The following is a 15,072-nucleotide window of genomic DNA, read 5'->3' as shown; positions in this document are numbered from 1 at the left end:
CCTTAATTAATATATACTATTCAAGAGTACAAATTTAAAGAGAACTCCAGACTGCCTTTTGTGTGCCTATGTGCTTCTATTTATAAACTATTGTTCAGGATATATATGCTTTTTTTAATGCATTAGCCACCTCAAATGTGTTATTGAGAAGAAACACCAAGCCCAGCAATATTCACACAGGAAAAGCAGCACTCCTCATGAGATCAACAGCTGTGATAGGTTCCTTTTTATAGAAAGCAGAAGAAGTATTTATATTCACAGTAATGTTATATCACCTTTACTATTAAAAATAGGTACTGTTTGGATTGGAGTATTGAACACTGCTAAGAAAAAGTCACTTAGGTACAGCTTTTTATTCAGTGTCATATTTAATATCCATCTCACACAAATACCATTGCCCCTTCAGATACCATGTAACTTAGAGAAAGGAGTGAGGGACCCATGGTCTTCAACAAGGATTCAGATTGACCAAGAATTAAAAAGAAAGAAGCATCCCTTTTTTAATGAATGAGTTCATATGTGTCTAGCTTGTTCCCTTATAGATAAATGTGGATATTTAAGCACTGAAGAATATTCTTTGAGTAATTGGGAATGATACACTCAGTATGAGCCTAAGTCCCTGCCTTACCCATATACACATATTTAAATCATACTTCAGAATCACATCATCTGTTAAAATGAGTTATTTTTTTCTGCATATCCTTCCCCTCTTATCTCATCAACCTGACATTGATGGCACAAGGTGAAAGCATTGTAGTATACCACTTGTTTCATTAGGAAGTGAAGCAATAATTTAATTTCTTAAGGAAATATCAAGGAGTGAATTAGAAATTGCATTGTACATTTTTCCATACATTATTAGTTTTCTGTGACATTGTAGTGGTGAGGTAATATCACTCAGAGACAAATGACCCACAGGTGTTAGTTAACCAGCTTGTCAAGGACCTGAGAATGCTGAAGTTGTCATCTCATAAAAATGAGCGATCTTCAATTCTACTTGACGTTTAACTTACCTGAGGTTTCTGAAATATAAAGTATATCTGAGTCTGATATCAGAATTTAAGAGGAGCCATAACCCATCAATCTTCCAATTACACAATGTGATATCATGCATTGTAATCAGCATTAGTTTAACTGAATGAACAAGCAGTGGTAAACATGAAGTGCTAACTAGAATCCTTCCCTATGGAGGAGCTCCCTACAAATAATATTTAGATAGATATTTGAGCTCTGGCAAGTGACTTGACCTTTCTGGTCCTCTGCCTCCTCAAGTGGTACTTTCCAGTAATCGTGATGAGTTAATGTGAGAGTGAAAGCATTTAGCATCCTGTCCCACACATTGTGGGTGTTTACTAAATATTAACTAGTATACTTATAGATTAAGTCAGGTGGTGATCTTGGTGTTTATTACTATTATCCATGCACACTAGGTACCTTTCCTGGTTATTACACTTTAATTTTTGCAAAACATTTTCGTGATCTCAAAGTGCCTTTTCATGGATGGTCAGTGTAATGTTGGCAGTGACTACAGTGGAACAAATACAATCATGAAGCCTAGTTTTACCTTAAAATTGCAGTTCTGTCGTAAGCCACATAGATGGCCTATATACATGAGCAACTAGAAGAAGTTATAACGAAGGTGTCTTATGAAGGTTTTATCATTTGCCATTATTAAAACCATTTCCTAGGGGCTTTCTTGCCCATACTGTTGTTCAAGGCACGGTGGGGATGAAAACACAATGACACTTCCATGTCTTTCAGCAAAACTTCAGTTTCCTCTGAGACTGGTGCTGTGACGGGAAGTAGGAGTCATCAGCTGATGTTCACAATCTAAAGGATTATGTTCCTTCAACATTAATCTAACGTGTTTAACTGCTTTTATCACTCACTAGTGATGCAGTCAACTACTTGTCCATACAGGGGAGTTTACCAAGTGGTAAATTACAGGTCATGTGAAATATTAAGGTAAATATAAATATTTACAGAGCTAAGGAGAGACTACAATAGTGTGCATTGTATCAGATGTTCTTAAGTCAGGTGCTCTGTGCTTTTAGATAAGGAACCATTATGAAAGGAGGAGTGATGTCAATTAAGGAAAAGCCTTACAATTGAGTTTTCTGGGGACTGAATGGTAGGCCTCCTTCCAGGACATTGGAGTTTCTAAAAAAATGTGTACTACTTTTGAAGTGGTACCTATACATGAGTTACTGTACTGTGCCTTAAATTACTTCAGAATATTTACTTCCACATGATCAGAAGATCAGGGTTAGAATGCTGGGTTAAGTAGAATTCTGGGCCCCCTCTGCTAACAGAGAGCAAGTCACTTACCCTCTGGAAAACTTCATTTCCCCATCCCTCATATTTGAGATAATACTTACCAAGGTTATCATGAAGGTTAAGTGACGTGTATATTAGAGATGTTTGGTAAGCAGAAAAACATGATATAAACATAGATGTAATTATTTTTCTGAAATGAGCTTTGTGTATATGTGTGAGTGTGTGTGTGAGGGTTATTTTTCTAGTTTCTGCATGTAGTTTAGCCCACTTCTATAGATGGGAGAAAATGCAGAAATTGCAAGCCACTGGCAGAGCAAAAACCTCAAATCTCAAACACTAAACTTTTTTATAGATAAAATTTGATGGAGTCTATTATGTATAATGCTTAGAGTCAGCATTTGGGGGATGAGTTGCAGGTATGATATAGTTCCTATATGATTGATCTTTGGGACTCCCAAATCAAATGATACCTTGTGATGCACAGTATTTTTAAGTGGCCTCATAATGAATCCATTTTTACATTCATCAGTGTGTATAAAGCTTCACATTTCACAAGACTTATTTTCCACAAACATCATTTCATTTAGTGCTCTTAAGAATTTTTTAGAAAGTTATTATTCTTGTCCTCATTTTATATATGGAACTTTGAGATGCTATGGACTAAACTACCCTGTTTCCCCGAAAATAAAACCTAGCCGGACAATCAGCTCTAATGCATCTTTTGGAGCAAAAATTAATATAAGACTGGGTATTATATTATATTATATTATATTATATTATATTATAGACCCAGTCTTATATTATATAAGACGCAGTCTCATATTATAGTGAAATAAGACCAGGTCTTACATTAATTTTTGCTCCAAAGATGTATTAGAGTTAATCATCCGGCTAAGTCTTATTTTCAAGGAAACATGGTAGCACAGAATTACATGGCTAGTTAGTGGGATGGCCAAAATACAATCCCATTTTCCTGTTCTTTCCACTACTCTATGCTCTCTCAATGTTTGTTTGTTTGTTTGTTTGTTTGTTTGTTTGTTTTCACTTGTTTCATGAAGAGAAACACAGGCTTGTGTTTTTTATATGAAACATTTGGTCAGGCAAGATAGCCTTAAACATGCTATGACACATAAATCTTGTCATTTATTTTCAACTAGGTGAATTTGAAGTCTAGCATTTTGCAAATATTAGGATCGTAGCTCATTCGTGGAACACATTTCCCTCTAACATACAGATTTTTTCCCAGTATAGAATGTTTTTACTTTAAAAACATCAAAGATACACAATGTGTATTAGGCTGTTGTGACACACGTTTTCCAATTAGGGACACCATGCTAAACAAAGCCAGACAGATGACCATAGACGCGGTTTGCTACACTTTTACGCATACTAAGCTGGACTAGTGGAACACCATCTCGATAAGAGATTTTGACAGGAAGAGGAATGTAGTTAGAATTGTGGAGCTTGCAAAATCACATTTTTACAAAACTTTCCCCACCCCAAAAGAAAACCTAATGAATGAATCCATACAGAAAGGATTTTATGCAAACCTGCACAAATATATTTCACATGCTATAAGGAAAGGATACCTTTTTGTCTATTTCCAGTTCATAGCCCATATCCATTGGTACTCAGTAAAAAGGAACTCCAAAGTAAAAAGCATTTTGCCTCCATAGAACTAATAACTAAAAAGCACACAGTATTTAATGCTTCTATCTTTAAATGGATAATCATGGAAATTCTAGGATTGGATCCATTAGATTCGCTTGAGTATTCATGTATTCATCTATACATACATATAAGCCCCATTGAAATATATTTTTTACGATAAATTCTTTTAAAGATCTTTTTGAAAACTTCTCCTAGAAGCTATATCAGAATGGACAGTGATAACTTGACTACAAACCCAAGACCACTTTTAATTTTTAGGTAAAAAACATCTCTTTCAGTTGATTTCACAGCCAAGAATCATTCAATTACCCCAGAACAGTGGACAGAAAATAGGCGCTTCAGAGATCTCAAAGAGCTGGTTTGAGTAACACCTGAGATAAATTCCTAAGTAGTCAAAACCCCACACAGCTGAGACACTTGGGCTGAAGGGTTTTCATTCTTACCCAACTGAAAGATCTATTAACAAAAGTTCATGCAAAGCCTGCCTGTGGTATTTGGAACAGAAAGGATTCATGATGGTCGGTTATGCCATGTTGTTGCTATAGCAACGACATGAAAGCTGGGGAAGGGGCCCCAGATGAAATGGCGGACATCCTCCCCCCCGCAGAATTGTCTAAGAGCTGAGAGTAGCTCTGGTGGAAGTACTCGAGTTCCTGAATACAAGAGAGTGTTTCTGGAGAAACAGAGGTCCCAGGAGGGTCAGGTCACTTTCTTTTTGATACTTCAATCCTTAGCTTAAATGAGAAGCCCCAGAATAGGTTCAGTCTTACCTTTCTGTCACCGTTGGCTCAAGCCGCACCCAGCCTTAGTGAGGGACCTGCGCTGTCCAGACCACTGCGTGGGAGTGGGAGCTGGAGCTCCATCCAGTTCTTCTGGAAAGCTGGCGTGCAAGATGATCTGTACGAGGAAGTCGCCACTAAACCACCGTTTAAGTTCAGCGCCCAGAGGCCTTATTCTGCTCTGTCGTGCAGAAATGTTTCTTGAAAAGCCAGCAAATCCAAAAATGTGAGCCAGCATGTCGACTGTATCACCAGCCACTTCATCTTTAGAGTACCGTTAAAATTGTTGGCTCTTGTGAAAGCTGCTAGGTTCAGTCTCAGAATCCGCTCCAACAGCTGCTTTTCAATATCTTGCTACCAGACACCTCTAGTCTTAAAAATACGTGCAAGGGTGAGCTTCTTCTCTTCTCTGTCTTCAAACCCTAGTAGTAGTTGTCCATGAAATTCTCTGTAACACCTGCACTGACCACCTAGGATAATATCCTCTGAATAGCCAGTGAGGGAATCCAAGGGGGAAGAGATGGACTACACAAAGCGGGCTTCTTCTCAGGAGAAGGTTGCTGCAGTACCTGAGTCACGAGCACCCTGAGTCACCAGCAAGCTGGCTGCTGGGTGAGGCGCCCGCACCTGCGCAGAGGCCCGACCTCGACTCCTGGGGCTGCCGCCACGTGTTAACTATTATCTGAGTGTTGATTACCCACCAGGGAAATGCAAGTTTATAAAATAATACCGGAAAGACCCTATCTATAGGAGTTTTACGTTAAGTATTTAAGTATGCTTTACCTAAGCACCTGAGAATATTCTCTATAACACTGATGGCAACAGAAAGGTTGAACTACAGTGATGGAATTGAAAATAGTTATCTTGAGGTAGTATTAATATTTAATCTGCAATTTGAAAATTCTATACAATTTATTTTTGAAAAACCTCTCAAAACTCAATAATAAAAATATAAGCAATCCCATTATAACACAGGCCAAAGACATGACTAGATGTTTTCGCAGAAATATGGATGGCGAATAATCATGTGAAAAGATGTTCAACATCATTAGCAATTAGAGAAATGCAAATTAACACACCAACAAACCTATTGAACAATTGAAATTAAGGGGGAAAAAATGATAATACCAAATGCCAGTGAGAATGGGAAGAAACTAAATCTCTCCTACATTACTGGTGGGAATGTAAAATGGTACAGCCACTCTGGAACATAGTTTGACAGTTTCTCAGCATATGACCCAGCAATTGCATTCTTGGGCATTCATCCCAAAGCAATAAAAACTTATGTTCACACAAATACCTGTATACAAACGTTTACAGAAGTTGACTCATAATAGCAAAATACTGGAAATTACTCATGTGTCCTTCAATGGGTAAATGGATGGACATCCTCTGGTACAATAGAAATTTACTTAGCAGTAAAAAGGAATGAACTACTGATACATGCAACATCCTGGATGAACCTCAAGGGCATTATGCTTAGTAAAAAAAAAAAATCAATCTCAAAACATTACATATTGTATATTTCCATTAACACAAGTCCCAGAATGACAAAACTCTAGAGATGAAGAACAGATGAATGGTTGGTGGGGGAATAAAAATACAAAGAGGTAGCATGATGAACTGCTTTTGTGTAAATGGAACAGTTCGCTATCTTGATTATGGGAATTTTTTTTAATCCTATACCTTTGGTAAACATTTATCATTAAAGCTAGTCAAAAGTTTTTATACCCACCTTTGTGTAATATAATCCTAAAAGTGTTTAAACAAACAGTGTTGGTTTAATTAAGCCAAAATACCAATTTTATATTTATTAAAAGCAAATGGTATTGTTTTTATTAGCAAGCAAAACTGTAGCATACAAATGTCGGTTATTTTGCAGTAATAACAAGAACTGGTGTAAATTCATGGCAGTGATCTGGAGATCATTTGCTATTATTCCTGTTCTCTCCTTTCTTATTGGCAAAATAGAGCTTGTACTCCTTGCTGCAGTTTCTCCAATTTTTCCAGAATCGAGGATTTCATGTGTAAAATTTGGGAGCTACATATTACCATTGTGGCAATCTTTTTCTCAAATCACTGACCTAGTTCAGAAGGACTTGTTAAAACAGTGACTTTTCCTCTGCCATATCTAAATTACCACTTATACCAATTCCTTTTCCGGAAAGTATTTCTGGTCAGTTTCCCTCAGATTTAGGCATCCAACTGGACAATTCCATGATGATTGTTTGTTGTTCACTCCTGTAATACAAGTATCCTTTGGAAGGCCTCTGAGCCTCAGTGCCCCCTAGAGGTGGTAGGCAACATCTGAATGGTAGTCTGATTACTGGGGTCTTTGTATATGTGTCCTCCTGGTCCTACTACTTGCCTCTCTTAAACATGCCGCTTAACTTTTTTAAAATTTATAACTGAGAAAATGAAAGAAACTCAGGAAAAGCAGGATGTCAAAAAGCAGGTTAGTGATAAAATAAGGCCTTTGCACAGGCTGACCCAGGTGCAAATGCAACTGTCAGAATCTCAGAAAACTGCTTACTTCTACATGCCTCAGTTGCCTCCTCTACAAAATTATTATGCTAATAATAGCATCTACCCCAACAGTTGTAAAGATTGAGGGAATATGTTTTAAACATCCTAGCCCATTGCCTGCCACATATGATGGCTGCAATACATGTTGATTCCCATTTCTTTGGAGTTTCTACCCTATTTGTTTGTTCCCAGGGTAGTTTGAGAAGAAATAGCTTGCAATGAAGAGGAATGATTACTAGGAGCGAACAGGGTTAATAAACTTTTCGCAAGAAATGTGTTCCTGAAAAGAATGTATATTGATTAACCCTTTCAAAACACCAACACTTTTAAATAGAGTAAGAGAAGACAGTTTTGTGACACGTGAACGATCACCCTCTCATGTAACTGTCTGGAAGTTCTTAGAATGGACCCCTGTACTTGATTTTTTACTATCTTTTCTTCCAGGTATCAAAGATTAGGGACTGATAACTCCACTTCCAAAGACAGTTCAATGAGGATGGCTTAAACAAAGCAGATCGCCCTTAATACCTTTCCTTGTAAAAACAATGAATTTCACTATGTTCTGGGGGATTCAGAGAGCACCAAGCAAGCCTTTAACTCTGAAGGGAATATAAACTTGCCCGGAAGAGTAGGGATATTCAGTGAACTAAAACTCATCTGGGGAGCCTGGGAAGGGAAAGTAAGTATTCCATCTGGGAAATGGAAGATGGTTTCCTGGAAGAAACTGAGGGACAGAGGGGTTTGTTTGTTTTAGTTTTCCCGATGTTCCATTTCTTGAGGGATATGGCAAAAAGAGATATAAAATATGGAGCAATAAAATTTGGCTCCCTTTTCCCCAGCACTTCAATACCTTTTCCCCAGCACTATTACCTGAGAACTCCCTGCGGACTAAGGACCCATTGTCACCATCTTTGTATCTCCAGCCCTTGGTACACAGCCTCCTCAGTGAAGGTTTATCGAATGAATAAATTCGTAAGGTAGCTGAGCACATTGATACCATTATTCCCCAGTTGCCTCTTTATAGGCTGGCAGTGAGGAGATTTATGGCACACTAATATTAGCAGGCAGACTGAAAGCTCCTTGAGAGCTGGGCCCTGTTTGGTTGTGTTCAGTGTCACCTTCTCAGAACTTGACAGGGTACCTGACGTACTGCAGGTATTCTAAGTATTTGTTATGTGAATCGTGAAAACTACCCCATCCTGGCACAGAGGAGGAATGGACTGTAGTGCTGCTATAAGGATTATGACCACCCATGAGCGGCCAGAAGTCCATTTCACTTCCTCTCTCAGCCATGTGGAGGTTGAAAATCGCTTCCTTACTCCGTGGAGGGCAGCGGGGGAGTCCTACGCCTTCTGAGGAGGATCCCAAAAGCCAAGTCACAGAAGAAGGTAACTCAGAGGGGGAGCCAGCCAGCACGTGCAGCCACCCGGCGGAGAAGGAGGCTGGGCTAGCGCAGCCCTTAGTCAGCAGCTGGGCTCGCTTTTGAAACAAAAGCCAAGGTCCTCCTTCGGAGTCCGCGGCCGGTCAGCATCTAGGGGGAAGAAAGCCGGGCTGCCCAGCCGGTTAGTGCCCCAACTTAGTTTTCCAGAGGACAAAGGGCCAGCAGTTGTAGGGGAATGGGTGGAACGCCAGGGATGGGGCTGAGACACAAATCGCCCCGACCCTCCCCTCCCAGCCCTTCGGGAGAAGGGCCGGGGTCTCCTGTGCCCTGCGCATGTTTGTCCCGGACAATCCGCCCCCCCAGCCGCGGCCCCGCGGATCTGCTTAAAGCTGAGCCACCATCGCCACCAGCTCCCCAACGCGCAGACACACCAGGCCCTGGTTTCATGAATGAAATCCAATCGTGGGGATATAAATAGCCTCGAAGGCTGCTAACGTCACAGTGCGCGCTGCAGCCGCCACCGCGGCGGAGCTCGGTGCCGGGCGCTCCGTTCCGCCAAGCTGGCCCGCCTGGGAGCAGGGTGGGGGCCGGAGGAGAAGGGGAGGGCTGGGGGATGAAAAGGGGCGAGCCCCTCTCGCCCCGTACAGGAAAGAGCGTCCGCGGCGCCGGGCGAGCCCGCCAGGCGAGGCAGTGCCATGCTGCCTTTGTGCAAAGTTGGGCGGCGGGCGGCACGCCGCGCTCAGGGGCCCCGCACACCCGCGACCGCGCGCAGTCGTGGCTGCTGCTGAGTGGCGGGGGGCCCCCCCGCTCCCCCCAGCCCTTGAAGGCGGAGAGAGCTCGCGTCTCGCTTGGCTTCAGGGTAGGTTCTGTGTCGTGAGTGCGCTATGGTATGAAACTTCTTCTCGGAAGAGCCTCCGCGGGGCCCCCACAGCCCCAGCCCCCGCGGGTGGCATGTGGGGGCCCCGACCGCGCCACGCGGCCAGCAGCGTCCCGAGAGAGAGTTACCAGTACCGTAGGAGGCGCCCTCGCCTCTCCGCAAGGCCGGGAACCCTCACATCAGAGGCAAACAGAAGAGATTTCTAGGAGCGCCCGCCCAGCCGCACCCCTAACTTGGAGCTGAGAAAACGAACAACAGGCACCCTTAGCGGGCTGGCTGCTCCAGGGAGGGGGTGGTGCTGCGCTGACAAGAGGGCTATATTCTTTGCAAGGACAGCAGCAGGGAGCCGGAGGCCCTGAAGGGGGGTGGGGGGGATACGCTAGTCCCCTTGGCGCTTGCACCCTCATGAGAGTTGACTGGTCAACCCACAGTTTGGCGCTTCCCACCCCCAACCTAGTGTCTACGGAGTCTGTTGTGAGTTGCTGTGGCAACAGTAGGAGCTGCCGTGAGGGGCTTGCAAAACACCTTACCTTGTCTCCGTGTGCTCAGTTTTGGGGGAGAACAGTGGGGTGGGGGGAGGGGGGAGGTGTGCAGACAAGGGAATCCAACCTCGTCTCCAAAAAAAGAAGTGGAAGGAAGGCACAACTATGTAAAAATATATTAGATCCTACTGTTAGCTGTGCTGTTTCTATCCTCAGCAGTATCAAACATCTCAACTGAGGAGCAATGTCAATATTTAGACTTGGACAAGCCAGAAAGTTAGAAGGGAGCGCCAAGCACAGGGTTTTGACTTGGCTTTGCACGTCAGCACACAAGCTGTGCCTTTTGAGCTGACTGTACACATTTGCTGGTGGGGGAAATGCATGAAGGTTGATATGTACACAAAGCCACCCAGACCTTCCTAGGAAGATCTAGGAAGACCAGAAGAGGTGCTTTGACTTTGAACTTCCCCCAACCTGTGCTGTTCACACAGCTGTTGGACTCCAGCCAGATGCTCAACTTGAAGTTTCACTAGTTTGGGGTTCCCCCCACCCCAACCCGGCTGTGCTGCATATTCTACACTGTGTTGTGTATCCTCTCTAAACTGCAAAAATACTGTTATCAGTAGTTTTCATCTTTGTATAATGTTCTCTCACTATCAGCAGATATAAATAGTCAATAGGCTGTGTTTGTTTGCTCTCAGGCAAGTTCTAAGTTTTTCCAAACAAACACTAACTTTGTTTACAACACTCTAGAAATTTGGAATTATGTTTCATTTCCAATAACTTTGTATATGCCTCAGAGAGTCACTGGTTGCTGGAAAATAAACACAAGTTCTTTTCAATATAAATAATGTCTGCATACTACTCTGCAGGTGGAGTGGGCAGTAAATGATGATACTAAACAAGGTTTCCTCTGAGATTCCTGATTATATTTGGACATATTAGGGGGAAAGGGGTTTAACCAGTTTGTCCCAATGTGGAAGACCAAAAAAGCATTAGGAAGCAATGAAATCATGGTCGGTAGTCTTCTAAAATTGCCCGTTGATTGTTATTTTCCCAAATTTTGAAGGTAATGTAAATTAAACTACATAAGGTTGTGTGTGATCAAGAGGTAGAAATAGAATCGCAGGTAGTTTGATGTCATTGATTCAATGACAACGTATGAACTTTTCAAATACACTTTAATAGAAAATAAAACAGAATCGTTTGGTCTTTTGCTTATGATAATATTGTATAAAAATGTTATTTTGGAGGAATAGCATGTCTGCTTCTATGGCTGCTGTATTATAAAATGCCTTTAAGATTTTCCTTGTTCCCATCCTTGGGTTTGTGGCCAAATCCTTTTTTTTTTTCGGTAACATCCCAAATGCTCAGACATGTATTTTCACAAATGCTACAAAATGTTAACCTAGCTATTTCAGAATTTATTTGACCCGAAGAAATGCCAATCTAGCACTAGCACTTAGCAAAAGTAAAGCAGATTGAAAACAATATATGTTGAAAATGTTACTAGCTCCCCGTGTGCTTCTGGCAAGCAGCAGGATTTACAAGTATTTCTTTCTTTTATGTAGGTAAGTCCAACTGTGAGCAGTGTATTCTGTTCTTCACTTCCAGGAAGCCAGGTTAGTGTCTTTACGCAAACCCATGACCACAAGTTAATGACATCTTATGTCGAATTCTGAGCATGCATTTTAGAATAGGTTTCATAGTCATTTGTCTTAACACAATTTGTCTTTGTCATTTTTTATGGACTTAATTATGAAGCTCATACGTTCCATGATTATTAAAATTATTCTATTTACTCTATTTGGTAAAAGGGCACTAAAATGGATCTTGAATCAGTTTGTCCTTTATAAGACTTTTTTTGGGGGGAGGGGCTCAAATTGGTACCTGAAAAGCTGAGGATACTGGAGATCTGGGTACTTGATAATTAAAGTTTTATTTCTATCTTAATCTTAGCACTCTAGAGCTAGAAAAAACTTAACATAATAATAGTTGACATTTTTGAGCATGAACCAAAGTTCAGGTAATGTGCTGCATTCTTTACATTTATTTATGTTCTCATTCTGTATCTAAAAAAAAAAAAAAAAAAAAAAAAAAAAACTCTGTGAGATAAAACCACTCTCTTGATCCCCCAAACAACAGATGAGGAATTGGAAATTCAGAGAGGTAAGATATTATGTTCAATTCTTAGTTCTAGTAAGTGGAAGAAATAGGATTTTTTAAAAAAAAATAGTTCTATCTTACTCTAAAACCTAAAATCACTAGTTGACAAATTCTTCTCCAGTAGGGAAATGGGCCAAGAAAGGTTAAGTGATTTACCAAAGATAACTTGGTAATTACAGCTCATGTAATAGCATTCAATTACCCAGCTGTTGCCAAAGAATAAATTTTATTTTAAGTAAAACTCTGACATAATATGTATTCATGTGTACTTTCTAGCATGACATGGTCAAAGATTTAAGAAAGGTTTTGTCAGACGGCTCTCTGGTCTTAAGGATCTTACAAATAGATTTAAAAGACAAGATAGTAAATATCCATGTGTGAAAAATTGGCAAATAAATCAAGATCATACATACCAAAAGGCTGAATGGGAGGTCAATGATGCATTTAGGAGAAGTTCAGCATTTTCCACTCTGTGGGATTACTTTGTAATTCCATGTATGCATGGAAAAACAATTTTCAGTACATATTTTATCTGAATAGGTGATAAATGGGTAAGAATTAAAGAAAGGACCGAATGTAGAATTTCAAGGAACAGGGAGAGATTATGCAGTCATCTTGAACCACTAAATTACAGTATCTCAAACTCAAAAGTGTTATTGCTTCAAAAGGATTGTAACAAAATTGTGAGCTATTTGAATCCGCACAGCATCTTTGAGAAAGCATTATGATCTGGCAGTATGCTTAAAAGTACTGTATTCCTTTTGGAAACTCAATTTGTCTGAAATGTGCCATGTAATAGATTTGGATACATAATAGATAAATCTCAGCCAAAGTCTTGAAAGTGGCCAATAGTTAAAGACTAGGACATTTTTTTTTGTTTGTTTGTTTGTTTTTTGTTTTTTTTTTTGGCCTGGGTCGATAGCTATTCTTCCTTCTCTTCTTTACTTTTTGTAGAATTTGTAAGAGTTGTTAATCCTTCTCGGGAGTATTATACAAAGAGATAATTATTATAAAAAGTAAAATGGAGAACAGATTACTAAAGAAAAGCTTAATGTGTCTTTTTTTTTAATGTACTGATACCATCAACTCCAGCTAATGGCCCTAAAAGTTTAATTAGTTGAGATACTTTTAAGCATTTAAGGGGTTGTTATAAGCTTCCCTAGCACAGCTTTGTCCAGTAAAAGTTGTTATATGGTGTATCATTCGTTACAAAACAGATCATAAGAGAACTGTGATACTCGGAAGAGCCCATTACAGATTAAGAGCTCAGCATTAACTGATATTTGGTTAGCTGTGAAAATGGTATGTCGTAAGTGTGTCAATATAGCAACTACAGCCTGTAATTACTTAATGAGTAAAATTATACTCTGAATCACATCATGTTAGCACCAAACAGACCTTAGAATCCATATGATATCTCTAATAATATTTTAATTAGCAGTCACTTCCTTGCTCTTTTAAACTTCAGAAGGCATTGGTTGATATACTTGACTCTCTCAAAACATGGCTGGAAACATTTAAAATTTCACTGTTTTTTTGCTCAGGAAATTTACCTGTAGAAAGTAGGATTTTTTTTTTTTTTTAATCTTTCTGTTGGTCTTCCTTTTAGAAAATAGGCAGTTCAATCTCATTATTTGAAGGCCTCACGTGGGTTTCAGAAATAGGTTTCAAAGAGTACAGGTGTTCAGCTTCTTTTCTTTTTTTTTTTTTTAAATTAATTTATTTATTTATTAGTTTCAGGTGTACAAAACAAGGTAATACTTAGACGTTCATCATTTATATCCCTCATACTGTGAACCCCCCTCCCCCCATCCACTATCCCTCCGACCTCACACTGAACCATCACATTATATATATAAAATTATAGTTGGCATTCATTAATGTTTAGCTTCTGATGTACAATGCCATGATCAGGTATCCACAGTATCCCTGAGGTGGTCTCCCAAATAGGACGCATGTCCATCGGATACCCAACAAAATCTTTACAACATTATAGAATACCTTCCCCAAATTAATTTTCAAAAAAAAACCCTGAGGCCATCTTGTGGTTACCAGCTGCTTCCAAATCCCTTCACCTTTCCCCTTATCCCCAACCCCCTCCCACACACCCATCTAACCACTCTCGGTATTTTCTCTGCGTCCCCAAAACTGTCTCTGATTAGTTCATTCACATAGTTTTTTCTTTAGATTCCATATATAAGTGAGATCATCTGGTACTTGTCTTTCTCTTTCTGACTTATTTCACTTAACATAATGTTCTCTAGATCCATCCATGTTGCTGCAAATGATAAGATTTCTTTCTTCTTTATGGCTGCGTAATACTCCATTGTATAAATGTACCACAGCTTCTTAATCCAGTCATCTACCGATGGGCATTTTGGTTGTTTCCATATCTTGGCTATTGTGTAAAGTTCAGCTTCTTTTCTCCACCCAGGCTTCCTACCAACCTCACAACACACATAAAAAAAACAAACTTGGAAAAGGAAGAAAAAATAAGTCACAAAAAGTAGTGTATGTAGAAAGGGGCAAGAAGTGGAAGAGTGTGAGTAGTGGGTAATGAGCAGAGAGAAAGGGAAAGCTTTGGTGGAGAGGACAAAAAGCAGTCACTCACATGAATGGGATATATATGGATTGGTTATTTATATGTCAGCAACAGAATTGTTTGTTTTTTTTAGTTTATAAACAAAGAAAGTTCACCTCCTCCTCTTCCTAGAATCTTTTGTTCCTGTGCACATAGGGCAGAAAAATGGGCAACGGACAAATAAAAACACTGACATGAAATGTGGGTATGATAGCCACTCTTTCCAAATGTCCAGGGACACTCTGGTCCTCAAATAGTCCCTCCAACTATCCTGTCAAGTACGTTGGCATGTCTTTCATAAGGTTTTATCCACTAAGCCGTGAATTAGAAAG

The 15,072-nt window shown here is 40.0% G+C and overlaps 1 protein-coding gene across 21 annotated transcripts in view; it reads left to right on the top strand.

Moving 5' to 3' along the window:
* The window catches only part of RHOBTB1 (Rho related BTB domain containing 1), a 114,991-nt gene that overhangs the window by 44,956 nt on the left and 54,963 nt on the right, over window positions 1–15,072 (top strand). For 4 of the 21 annotated variants that reach the window (XM_081075364.1, XM_081075381.1, XM_081075383.1 and 1 more), the window contains exon 3: window positions 11,565–11,615. The exons of 2 other annotated variants lie outside the window; for them this stretch is intronic. The gene's annotated coding sequence lies outside the window, so the exon portion shown is untranslated. Of the gene's footprint in view, window positions 1–8,300; window positions 8,816–9,132; window positions 10,695–11,564; window positions 11,616–15,072 lie in introns of those variants that run through there. 15 more of the 21 variants (XM_081075380.1, XM_081075373.1, XM_081075378.1 and 12 more) reach the window with 13 other exon arrangements.

Source organism: Rhinolophus hipposideros, assembly GCF_964194185.1.
Source record: "Rhinolophus hipposideros genome assembly, chromosome: 15".
Taxonomy (NCBI): domain Eukaryota; kingdom Metazoa; phylum Chordata; class Mammalia; order Chiroptera; family Rhinolophidae; genus Rhinolophus; species Rhinolophus hipposideros.
Note: the sequence above shows the minus strand (reverse complement) of the source record. Positions and strands in the feature narration are given on the sequence as shown.